This window comes from Eulemur rufifrons, chromosome 29 (genome assembly GCF_041146395.1).
Source record: "Eulemur rufifrons isolate Redbay chromosome 29, OSU_ERuf_1, whole genome shotgun sequence".
Taxonomy (NCBI): domain Eukaryota; kingdom Metazoa; phylum Chordata; class Mammalia; order Primates; family Lemuridae; genus Eulemur; species Eulemur rufifrons.
In genome coordinates, this window is record NC_091011.1 from 79,710,631 (window position 1) to 79,724,114 (window position 13,484).

Sequence of the window (13,484 nt, forward strand, 5' to 3'; positions counted from 1 at the left end):
AGTTTGTTGACTTGGGCTAAACCGGACTCCATGAATTTTCCATTCTGGCAACTAGAAGGGGAGGGGTAGAAGGGCCTCGCCGGTGGGCCCTGCCTCCAGCAGGGCACTGGAGGCTCCCCTAAACGCCACAGTACCTCCCCGGTGTGGCCTCACCGCACGATCCATCTCCCTCAACCGGATGCACCGCCACCCTCCCACAACCTCGCCCTCTGTGGTCTAAAGTAGGTCGAAAGATTACCAGATTTGATCTGGGAATAGCGTAATTTTATTCCAAAACCTGATGTTATTTTTCTTACGAATTAAGGTAGATTAAAATTAATTTGCCCTGCAAAATTTAGGATGGGGGGAGGGAAGGAAATGAGGAGGAAGAAGGCCATGTCTTCACCCCCAGTCTGGGCCCTTGAGCCCACTTCTCCATCGCTTTCCGAAGACGCTGGGTGCCGCAGCCCGGCCTGCTTTATGGAGGACCCACAAAAGACCCGAGCGGCGCGCGGAGAGGAGCCAGCCAGGGCGCGGAGCCGGGCGGCGGGGCGGGCCGCTCGGCTCCGTGGGTGGTCCCCGCCCCCGCCGCGGCCGGCCCCCGGCCCGGGAGGAGCTGGGGGCTGCCAGAGCCTGCTGCCGGGTGAGTGTCCGGAGAGCGTCCCGGCCGCCGCCTGCTGTCGGGGGCTCAGGCTGGGGTCTTGGCCTGGCCCGGGAAAGCCTCGAGAGAATCCACCCGGCCGGGAGACAAAGTCGCGAGTTCGCTCCCCGCCCCCTGCGTCTCCTAAGCGAGCCTTCTGCTCCTGCGAGGGCGCCTTTCCAGCAGCCGCCGGGGGGCCCCCGCCAATGTTTAGCTCCCAGCTAGTAACAGAACGGAAAGAAAAAATAAAATCATGTGGAATATAGAATAAAAAGTAAGGGCATTTTATTCTGGGAGAGGAGAGTAAAAAAGCGCGCTTTCTTGGTAATGTGCCTTTCTTGCTTAGTGCCAGAGACGTGCATTTTGTACTTTTCCTTTTTTTAGTTACACGGACCCAGAAGTCAGTGTCTTGGGTTAGGTGTTGGGGTGATGCACTCTTCGGGTTCGGCAGCCTTGAGGCGCTCACCCAGCAGCGGGCTCAGTTTGGGGCCTCTTGGAGGAAGTAAGAGACCAGGAACGGTGGTCCTCAGAACCAGGATTCAAATCTCAATTGTTTTAAACTCCAGACTATACTTTTACCACGATCTCTGTGCTGTCTCTCGGTATCCAGCCTTCTGGGCCTGGACTAAGGCTTTAAAACGCTTTGAGCAAATATTAAGAAACTTTCAGTGCAGTTGGGTGTTCCTGGCTAGATTCCAGCGTCTCTGGGTCTCAGTCTCTCTTTAGCTTTTTTTCTCTTTGGCCTGATGCTGAGGGAGAAAATGCTCCAATTTTTAAAAGGTTTCTCATTGTTATTTCATGTTTCAATTGAATTTGCTCCTTGAATTTCTACCTATTTCTATTAATAGTAACCCTAGTCCCAATCATGTGGGATTAACACCAGTACTTTAGAACAGCTAATCAAATCTAGGCTCCAAAAGTGGTTGAATGGAAGGAGTTTCTTGGGGACAGCAGAAATCAGGCTGAGTGGGCAGGGGTGGAGGGAAGAGACCTGTAGGATCGTGAAAACCTGGCTGGGTGGCAGGGCCAGAAAGGCACCATGAGGGTCTGTGGGCTTCAGTCCCTACAGTTAAACAAGGTCTTGTGTGCAGGAGAGCAAGTTTTGTAGAATGTTCAATGAAATTCTGATTCCTTCTATATTATTTTTCTATTGCTACTGTCACAAATTACCACAAATGTAGTGGCCTAAAACAACACAAATTTGTTATTTTACCATTCTGGAGTCAGAAATCCAAAATGGGTCTCACTGAACTAAAATCAAGGTATGAGCAGGGCTCTATTCCTTCTGAGGGCTCTAGAGCAGAATTTGTTTTCCCAGCTTCTAGAGGCCACTTGCATTCCTTGACTTAGTCCCTTTCTCCATTTTCAAAGCATAGCACTCCAATTTTTGTCTTCACATCTCCTTTTTCTCTGACTCTCCTACCACTCTCATTTAGGACCCTTGTAATCATATTGGGCCCACCCAGATTATGCAGGATGCTCTTCCCCTTTTAAGATCCTTAATTTAACCACATCTACAAAGTCCCTTTTACTATGTAAGGAAAGATATGCATGGCTTCTGGGGGTTAGGACATGGACATTTTTGGGCTGGTCTTACTTACCCTATCACATCCCTCTTTCTAGCCTCCTGCATGGCTTCAGGTGGGGGACGTGTAGGAAGGAGCTAATGTTGGATACTAGCAAGAGTTTGAGGAAGGTGTTCTTTGGCCTTCATTCTGATAATTACCTAACATCTGTTGAGTGCTTACTGTATACCAGGCACATATTTATTATGAAGTTTAATATGCAGCCTTTGCTATTTTCTGACTTATCCTTCTTCTGAAGACTGGATATGTTAAGAGGGCCAGGGACCCCTTTCAAAAAGGGGAGCAGCACGACTTCTTCCATCGGAAGAATTCTCTTGGTCCATTACTCTAAAAAGATCAGGAACATTTTATAAACACCTCCACCCTCCAGAAAATAATTAGATATTCCTGTCATCATAGATAAAGCATTTAGAGGAGGGAATAAAGTAAGTGGTAACTATAGTCTAGTACTCAGGTTGGAAATTAAGCCTCCAGAGTCCTCTCCCTACTATGCCAGGAACCTGGTAAATCAATCAGATGAGTATAATAGCATAGAGATTCCAGAAATCTTTTCAAACATCAGTGCTCACTGTCTAATAAGCAAGAAGCAACACAGTGATGGGAGGGGAGAAATCACTAATAAATGTTATTAGACAAATGGATTACAGTATGAAAAATAAGTAACAGATTCATATCTCACATCGTATACTGTAATGCATTCCGGAAGGGTAAAAGAGCTAAATATTTTAAAGTAAACAACAACAACAAAAAAAGAAAATCAGAATATCATATTTGTCCTAGCTCCAGAGAGCTAGAGTGGACAGCTTTTCAGTGTATCTGCCCAACTCACAATGATTCTTTCTTCTTTGGAAATTAGTCCCCCATCCCTCAAGCCACGGGGAGGGGCGGGGCGGGGGGGGGGAGTCTGAGAAGCGAAGCCCCATTTGTACTATGAGACCTGGTCCCCTAGGCATAGCTGATTGGATCAGGCTTGGATGCTGTATCAGTTTCCTAGGGCTGCCATAACAAAGTACCACAAACTAGATAGCTTAAAACAACAGAAATTTATTGTTTCACAGTTTGGGAGGCCAGAAGTCTGAAATCAAAATGTTACCAGGGCCATGCTCCCTCCAAATCCTCTAGGGGAGGATCCTTCCTTGTCTTTTCCAGCTTCTGGTACCTAGGCATTCCTTGGCTTGTGGAAGCATCACTGCAAACTCTACCTCTGTCTTCACATGGCCATCTTCCTTCTGTGTCTGTGTCCCAGTGTCCCTCTTCTTACACGGACAACAGTCATATTGGATGAAGGGCCCACCCTACTACAGTACGACCTCAGCTAATTACATCTGCAATGACCCTATCTCCAAATAAGGTCACATTCTGGGGTATTTGGGGGTTAGGGCTTCAACATATCTTTTTGGGAGGACACAATTCAACCTATAGCAGGCACCTAACCCAAATTGTGCCAAGCAGAGTTCCTTCCCTGGGACTTTGGAATTGAGATTGAGATTCTAGTCACAGCCTGGGTGATCTCATGAAGACAGAAGGCAACGTGGAACTAAGGCTCAGCCCTCTGGACTCCATGGACTAGCGGAGAATGTCTGTTTACAAGAGGAGAATGAAAGAGTGGAGGTGGGGTGGAGAAGCAGAGATGAAAGGGGCAGAAGAAGGGTCTTCCTGGAGGCAATTTCCTCTATGACCTTTCTGCAGCTCTACTGCTTTCTCACCTTGGGTTTCCCAGGACACCCCTATACTTACAGTAACGCCTGCTTTGTTTGTTTAAGGAAGCTCAACTTGGTTTCTCTTGCTTACAAGCAAAGCTAATAGAAAAGCTAGAATCAGAGTAAGATGCCGTATTAGTTTTCTATTGCTGCTCTAACAACTTACCACAAACTTAGTGCTTAAAATAACACAAATGTATTATCTTACAGTTCTGTAGGTCAGAAGTCTGCTGTGGGTCTCACTGGGGTGAAATCAAGGTGTCAGCAGAGCTACATTTCTTCCTGGAGGTTCCAGGGGAGAATCTGTTTCCTTGCCTTTCCCAGCTTCTTGAGACCTCCTGTAATCCGTGGTTGGTGGCCCTCTTCTTCCATCTTCAAAGTCAGCCATGGCAGGTCAGGTCGTTCTCACACTACCACCTCTCTGCTGCTAGGAAAGTTCTTCCATTTGTGTGATTAGATCGAGCCTATCTACGTAATCCAGGATACTCTCCCCATCTCAACGTTTTTAACCTTAATTACATCCATTTGCAAAGACCCTTTTGCCATGTGAGGTAATATAGTCACAGGTTCTGGGGATTAGGACATGGACATCTTTAAGGCCTCTTATTTTGCCAATCACAGATGCATAGTAAGATATATTATGACCATTTGTAGTAAGATAGTTGACCAAGAGTTTAATGGTCTTTCTTTGTACTGTTTCTTTTCTTACAAAATTGCTTCATTTCATTTAACAACTCAGTCTGAGCCCTTTTTGAGGAACATAGGGTCAACTTTGTCAGCTTCAAGGACCTTTATTTAGCTGCCCTCTCATAGCTGGAGTTTTAGCTCTCCCAGAGAGACATTAAATGAGGATTTATTCCCAAAAGTCCTCATTGGAGCCAGAGAGCAATGGACAGAATGGGATGAAATGTGTATTCCCCACTAAAGAGTTGCATTTATTAAAATGTAATTACTAGGAAAAGGCCATTTGAAAAAAATTTGAAGGCTACTCTGAACTGAGAATCTGGGGTGGATACCTTGATAAAGGTGTTGTTTCTGGCAGAGGGCTATAAGGTCTCATTTATATACAGACACAATAAGTAAAATGGGAAGCCAGGTAAACCCATGCATTTACTCAATAAATACAGTGTGCTAGGTGCCATTCTAGCACCGGGGAGAGAACATAACAAGTGCCTGCCCTACTAAGTTCACATTCTACTGGAGGCGACAGATTCATACAAATATATGTTATATCTTGTACATTACATATACTATAAAATCAGGTAGAGATGAAGAAAAATAAAGCAAGCTAAGAGGATAGAGAGTGATGGGAGGGCTATTTTGGACAAAGAATTTTCTTTTTCTTCAGAGACAGGGTCTCACTATGTTGCTCAGGCTGGACTTGAACTCCTGGGCTCAAGTTATCCTCCCACCTCAGTCTTCTGAGTCATTGGGACTACATGTGCACACCATAGTGCCTGGCTTGGATTAGGCATTTTTTAAAAAAACACTTTAATATTTTTTTAAGAAAAAATTATTTTGAAATAATTATATGCTCATAGAAGGTTGCAAAGATATGTGCACTTACTCAGATTTCACCTATTATACATGTACTTATTTGCATATATGTGCACAGCTCTGTGTAATTTTATCACATGTGTAGCCTTGTGTAATTCCCACAATAATCAAGGTACTCAACCGTGTATGTGAATTATATCTCCATTAAATCTGTTACAAAAAAATACTCAATGGTGCCATGATCACAAGACACACTGGTGTTACCCTTCATAGCCACACCCATTCCTCTCCACCATCACTAACCCCTGGCAACCACTAATCTATTCTGCATCTCTATAATTATGTCATTTCATGAATGTTACAGAAATGGAATCATGCAGTAGGTATCCTTTTGAGACTGGCTTTTTTCAGCATAATTCCTTTGAGATCCATCCAAGTTGTTGCATGCATCAGTGGTTTGTTCCTTTTTATTTCTGAGTAGTACTCCATGGTATGGATGAACCACAGTTCGTTTAACCACTCACCCATTAAAGGGCATTTGGTTGGTTTCCAGTTTTGAGCTATTACAAATAAAACTGCCATGAACATTCGTGTACAAGTTCCTGCGTGAAATAGGTCTTCATTTCTCTTGGATAAGTGCCCGGGAGTGTGATTACTGGGTCATATGGTAAATATGTGGTTTTATTCAGAAACAACAAACTGTTTTCCAGAATGGCTGTATCATTTTATGTTCCCCAGCACTATATAAGTGACTCAGTTTCTCTGTAGCCTTGCCAGCATTTGGTGTTAATCACTGTTTTTTATTTTAGCCATTTTGATAAGTTGTGGTTATATTTCATTGTGGTTTAATTTGCATTTCTTTAATGGCTAGTGATGTTGAATATCCTTTCATGTGTTTATTTGCCACATGTATGTTCTCTGGTGAAATGTCTGTGCATGTCTTTTGCCCATTTTTTTCTTTTCTTTTCTTTTCTTTCTTTTTTTTTTTGAGACAGAGTCTCACTCTATCGCCCAAGGTAGAGTGCAGTGTCCTCATCATAGCTCACAGCAACCTTAAACTCCTGGGCTCAAGCAATCCTCCTGCCTCAGCCTCCCGAGTAGCTGGGACTACAGGCACTTGGCTAATTTTTCTATTTTTAGTAGAGATGAGGTCTCACTTTTGCTCAGGCTGGTCTCAAACTCCTGAGCTCAAGCAATCCTCCCACCTGGGCCTCCCAGAGTGCTAGGATTACAGGCATTTTGCTCATTTTCTAATTGGATTGTTTGTCTTGTTAAATGCTGTTTTTCAAATTCTTTATATATTCCAGATACAAGGTCTTTCTTGGACATGGGATTGCAAATATTTTCTCCCAGTATATAATTTGCCTTTTCATTCTTTTATCACAGAGCAAAAGTTTTTAATTCTGACGAGATCCCAGTTATCAATTTTTTCTCTTCTGGGTTGTGCTTTTTTAATTTATTCTAGAGACAGATTCTCACTATGTTGCCCAGGCTGGAGTGCTGCTCACAGGCACTTCCAGCTGGAGTGTCTATTCACAGGCATGACCATAGTGCACTCCAGCCTCAAACTCCTGGGCTCAAGTGATCCTGCCACCTCAGCCTCCTGAGCATCTGGGACTACAGGTTCAAGCCACTGCGCCAGACTTTGGGTTATAATTTTGGTGTCAAGTCTAAGAACTCTTTAACTAGTATAAGTCCTGAAGATTTCCTCCTATTTTTTTTCCTAAAAGTTTTATAGTTTTACATTTACATTTAAGTACATGATTCATTTTGAGTTAATTTTTGTTTAAGATATGAGGTTTAGGTGGAGTTTCATTTTTTTTTTTTTTGGCCCGTGGATATCTAATTGCTCCAGCACTATTTATTGAAAAAGTTCTCCCTCCACCATTGAACTGATTTTGCTGTTTCATCAAAAGCCAATTGACCACATTTGTGGGCATGTTTCTGGGTTCTCTATTCTGTTACATTGATCTATATGCCTATCCTTCTGCCAGAACCACACTGTCTTGATTACTGTAGCTATCTAGTCAGCCTTAATATTAGGAAGTGATTCTTCACACTTCACACTTTTTCAAAAATTGCCTAGGGCATTTCACTTTCCATATAAATTTTAGAATAATCTTCTCTATGTCTACAGAAAAATGTGTTGAGATTTTGATGGGAATTGTATTAAACCTAGAGGTGTAGGGAAAATTGACATCTTTGCTATGTTGAATTCTCCATCCCAGGAATACATTATGTCTCTCAGAAGATTTAGGTTGCCTTTGATTTCTTTCATCAGCGTTGTATAATTTTCATCATATGTATCCTTATTATTTTTTGTTAGTTTTATACTTAAGTATTTAATTTTCTTTGGACCGATTTGTTAGGAATGCCTTCTTGATGAAAGAAATTTGAATGGGCCTGAGTGAAGCTCGAACGTAAGAGTAAGCATGAGTGCAAAGCTCCTGAAGCAGGTGCTTGCTTGCCGTGTGTAAGGACAGACAACAAAAACTCTGTACCCATTCATCAATAAAGAGAACAGCATGTTTGAGGTGGCATGACTAGAGAAAGTGGCAGCAAATGAGATCCAGGTGGTTGCCAGCGGTTAGCAGAGACTTGGTGAAGTCCTGATGAGAAATTGGAATTTTACTCTGTGATGAGATGCCATCAGAGAATTTTGAGCACAAGAATGATATAATCTGACAGACTTCTGAAGGCAGACTCTAGCACCTAGATGGGGAATAGGTTGTAGGAGGGTAAGGGGAAACAGGAATCTCTGTTAGGAAGCTCTCAGAGTGGCCCAGGTGACAGGTGATAGTAGCTCAGACAAGGGGTCAGCTGTGTGGAGGGGGATAAGGAGTAGTTGGAGTCTAGACATAATTTGAAGGTATAGCTGTCAGGATTTGCTGATGGTTGGGTGTGGGATGTTATAGAAAGACAAGAGTCCAGGGGGATTCCAACGTTCTTGGCCTGTGCAGCTGGGTGAAAGTTGGTGCCATTTACTGAGAAGGGGAGAAATACATTCTTTAGTATAAAAACAAAACTGTCAGCTGGTGCAGTGACAGGTGACTGTAATCCCAGTGACTGGGGAGGCTGAGGTGGGATGATCACTTGAGCCCAAGAGCTCAAGGTCAGCCTGGGCAACATAGTGAGACCCCATCTCAAAACAAAACAAAACAAAACAAAACAAGACTGTCACCACTCAGAAAAGACCTGAAACCTAATATTAATACCATAGTGTGCAGTCGCAGATTGGCATAGGGTAAGATTACTCTTTCCCAAACCAGCCAGATTTCTACAATGCTTATGGCGACTAGTTGGACTTCTAGGAACCACTGAGATGGTACCATAAGAAGGATGTTGGCGATAGAAGAAGAGGAAAGTGAAACCAACTGTTGTTAAGCCCTTAAGAACCAAGGTTTTTCATGTTAACTTCATACTAATTCTCATTAGACTCCTTAAAGCTAAGTAGTAATACTCTTATTTTTCTCTTTTCAATTGTAGTAAAGTATACATAGTATAATATTTATCATTTTAACCATTAGTACCTTTACAATTCAGTGGCATTAAGTATATTCACAGTGTTGTATAACCATCACCACTGTCTATACCCCAAATTCTTTCACCATCCCCAACAAAACTCCATATCCATTAAGCATTGACTCCTTTTTCCCCAATTCCCCCCCAACCCCTGAAAACCTCTATTATTTTCTGTGTCTAAGAATTTGCCTGTTCTGGGTGCCTCATATAAGTGAAATGATACAGTATCTGTTCTTTTGTGTCTGGCTTATTTCACTAAACATGTTTTCCCAAGGTCCACCCATGTTATACCATATATCAAAATTTCATTCCTATTTATGGCTTAATAATATTGCATTATATGTATATACCATGTTTTGTTTATCCATTCATCCATGGACACTTGTGTTATTTCTACCTTTGGGCTATCGAGAACAATGCTGCTGTGAACACTAGTGTACAAATATCATTCAAGTTCCTGATTTCAGTTCTTTCAGATCATATATACCAAGAGTGGAATTGCTGGGTCATATGTTATTTCTATTATATGTTTAGCTTTTTGAGAAACTACCAAACTGTTTTCCATAGCATCTGCACCATTTTATATTCCCGGGAGCAATGCATGAGTGTTCCAATTTCTCTGTATTCTCACCAATACTTGTTATTTTCTGTGTGTATTTGTGTGTGTTTTTTTGTTTTAATTACAGTCATCCTAATAGATGTGAAGTGGTATCTCATTGTGGTTTTTGATTTGCATTTCCCTAATGGCTAATGATGTTGAGCATTTTTTTCATATATTTATTGGCTATTTTTATATCTGCTTTGAAGAAGTGTCTATTCAAGTCTTTCCTCACTTCTTAATTAGATTAGTTGTATTTTTATTATTGCTGAGTTTTAGGAGTTCTTTATATATGCCAGATATTAGAATCTTAACAGATATTGTTTTGCAAATATGTTCTCCCATTCTATTGGTTGTCTTTTTGCTTTATTGATGTATCCTTTGATGCACAGAAGTTCTTAATTTTGATGTAGTCCAATTTATATATCTTTTCTTTGTTGCCCATGCTTTTGGTATCATATCCATAAACTCCAATGCCATGCAAATTTTCCCCAGTGGTTTTTTTTTTTTTTTTTTTTTGGAGACAGAGTCTTGCTCATAACTCACTGCAACCTCAAACTTCTGGGCTCAAGCAATCCTCCTGCCTCAGCTTCCTGTGTAGCTGGGACTACAAGCTCTCGACACCCTGCCCAGCTAATTTTTCTATTTTTTGTGGAGACAGTCTTGCTCTTGCTCAGGCTGATCTCGAACTCCTGAGCTCAAGCAATCCTCCTGCCCTGGACTCCTGGAGTGCTAGGATTACAGGCCTGAGCCACCACACCTAGCCTTATCAATGTTTTCTTTTAAGAGTTTTATAGTTTTAGCTCTTAAATTTAGGTCTTTGATTCATTTTGAGTCAATTTTTGTATATTGTGTAAGGTAAGGGTCCACCTTCATTCTTTTGCATGTGTATATCCAGTTTTCTCAGCACTATTTGTTGAAAAGAATATCCTTTCCCTATTGAATGGTCTTGGCACCCTTGTCAAAAACAAACTGGCCATATATGTGAGGGTTTATCCCTATATGTCTACCCTTATGCCAGTACCATAGTGTTTTTATGCTTTGTTTTTTTGTTTTTTTTTTTAAGAGACAGGGCTCTGTCGCTCAGGCTAGAGTGCGATAGTACAATCATAACTCACTGTATGTAACCTTGAACTCCTGGGCCCAAGCGATCCTCCCGCTTCAACCTTCCAAAGTAGCTGGGACTACAGGCATACACTACTACACCTGGCTGATTTTTAAAATTTTTTTGTAGAGACAGGGTCTTAGTATGTTGCCGAGACTGGTCTTGAACTCCTGGCCTTAAGTGATCCTCCTGCCTGGGCCTCCCAAAACATTGGATTATAGGAGTGACCCACCTCACCTGGCCACATAGTGTTTTAATTACTATAGCTTTGTAGTACATTTTAAAATTGGGAAGTGTGAATACTCCAATGTTATTCTTTTTTAAAGATTATTTTGGCTATTCAGGGCCTCTTGAAATTCCATATGAATTTGAGAATTGGCTTTTCCATTTCTGTAAAAGAGGCTGTTGGAATTTAGATAGGGATTGTGTTAAATCTGTAGATCAATTTGTATAGTATTGACTAACAATGTTAAGTCCTCCTATCTTTGAATACAGTCTAGCCTTCCATTTATTTAGGACTTCTTTAATTTTTTTCAGCAACGTTTCATAGTTTTCAAAGTCTTTTACTTCCTCAGTTAGATTTATCCCTAAGCATTTAATTCTTTTAGATGCAATTGTAAATGGAATTGCTGTCTTAATTTCCCTTTCGGATTATTCATCACTGGCGTATAGAAACACAATTGATAATTTCCTCATTTTTGGAAAGGAAGAAATAGAGGCTCGGAATAAGTTGTTCAAAGGTGTTTGGCTAGTAAGGCCCAAGTCAGGGCTCTAACTCCAAATCTATTGTGCTGTCTCTCTGAGGGGGTTGCTTATCTGGCCCCTTTCCCATTTTGCTTTTTCCCTTTGACTCAGTGCTCTTAATTACAAAATAGGAAACACTGGGGAAAAAAGAACCGGAGCACTACAACAATTATGCTGCCATTTCTGGCCAGGGTAACAACTGAACCCGAAGGAGGCAACCAGGGTCTCAAGGATGCCCATGGAAAATCCCAGAGGTACCTTCATGTCAACCTTCTTTGAGTGAAGGGCCCAAAGGCAAATAACAAGAGTCAACATTGAATGTGTGACCTCGAAATGCCAGAATATTTGATGAGAATGACTCAGAAATCAAGAAGCTACTTGTAGCAAATCAAGTACTGAAATGCATTGTCAACAGGATAGCCTCTCATCCCTGACAAAAGGACTGTGTTAGGACATGAAGACGGGGCTAAGACTCTTGAGGAACTGCGTGGGGGGTGGCCCAGGCTCAGGAGAGAAGCACTTCGCAGCCTGCCACCAGGTTGGAGACGGCAGTGTGTCGAGTGAGTGGCTCTGAGGCATCTCTAACAGACATTGGCAGTCCTGGTATCTCTGCAGGAGGAGATGGATGAGCCTTCTCTGGAACCCTGAACGCCATTCAGGAACCACCAGGAAATTCTCTCTTCCCTGGTCCCTATTCAGCACTTTCCTTTCTCTCCCAAACCTGCTGTCTGACAGGATTCCTAAATCTCTTTCTACTTCCTTTTGTATCTGTGGACTAGCACGTTGGTGCAGCTGCCACTGATGGGAACCTGGCCCAGTAGCAGTAGACAGTGCCATGAGAATTTTCTCAGTCTGCCTTCCTGTTGTCCTTTGCTAGGCCAGCAGGATTCCCAGGAAGGAATGCCAAAGCCTGGTAAACAGGAGCATGTGTGAGCGGGCACACACACACACACACACACACACACTCGCACACATGCACATGGAATTGAGAAATCAGATTATTTTCTCCTTTCCCCTGAAGGGAGGAGCCTTCTGGCTAGAAGATAACATCTTAGGATCTTCTCAATTTCCCTCTTCTATTTCCAGTGTAAAGACACTATAGTATGACAATGTGAATCTTCCTCATACCTCCCAAGAAATCCCAGACAAGGAATGGTAGAGCCTTCCTATCTGAAGAATTGCCCACTGACAGTTTTAGGCAGAGAGCTAAAGGGCTGCCTGAGCACATATGGAATACTGAGAAAATGCCACAGTAATGATCATATAGAAAAAAAGTGGAGAAAGTTCACAAAGCAAAGAGTATCAATGTCATATCAGGCTCCAAGGCAACTTTTTCTATGGCTCATACTTGGACATGTTATAACAGTCATTTCATTATAACACTGAAAAAATATAACTGATGTAAGTCATAATGTTTTAAATTATTTTTCCACTGGGAATATTATGCCCTGATGACAGTCTATTCCACTTCTTCCATAAATCACCAATGACTTCCTTCCTCCAGCCTCTTGCCCTTCATGCCATCCTCACATTGGCTTATTAATTACTAACGATCAATAATACTCCCCTGATCAAAATTTGCACTGTTTCCTAATTGCCAATAAAATTAAGCCTTAATTCTTCTGTATGTCAACTGAGGCTTCTTACCAATCAGTTTTCCTACTTACCTTGGTCTCTACCTCCTGAGCGCCAGGCCAGTCATGCTCTGAGTTGCAGTCATAGTTTCCTTCACCTCTGATGCCAGTTCTACTCCTCTTTACTTTTCTAACTCCTCCTACTCACATTTCAGTCCTGAATTCAAAACCCATCGCCTCCACTTCTACTGACATTGACCTCTCTGCTATAAATTCCTGTAGTATACTCACAGGACACCTCATTTGGGCAGCTTATTTATCAAGTGATTGATATGTATGTCTGACTGAACTAGATGCTTTGTGAACACAAAGGGAATAAGATAAAGTCCCTGCCACAGAGGAGGAAACTTCGCTGCTTTGTCATGATATGTGTTTCTTGAGGGCAAGCCTTGTCTCCACAGTAAAATGTAAGTCCTCAAGTTCTTCAAGGATGTCACCATGCTACACACATCCCGAGATTTTAGAAAGACTTGCTAAAC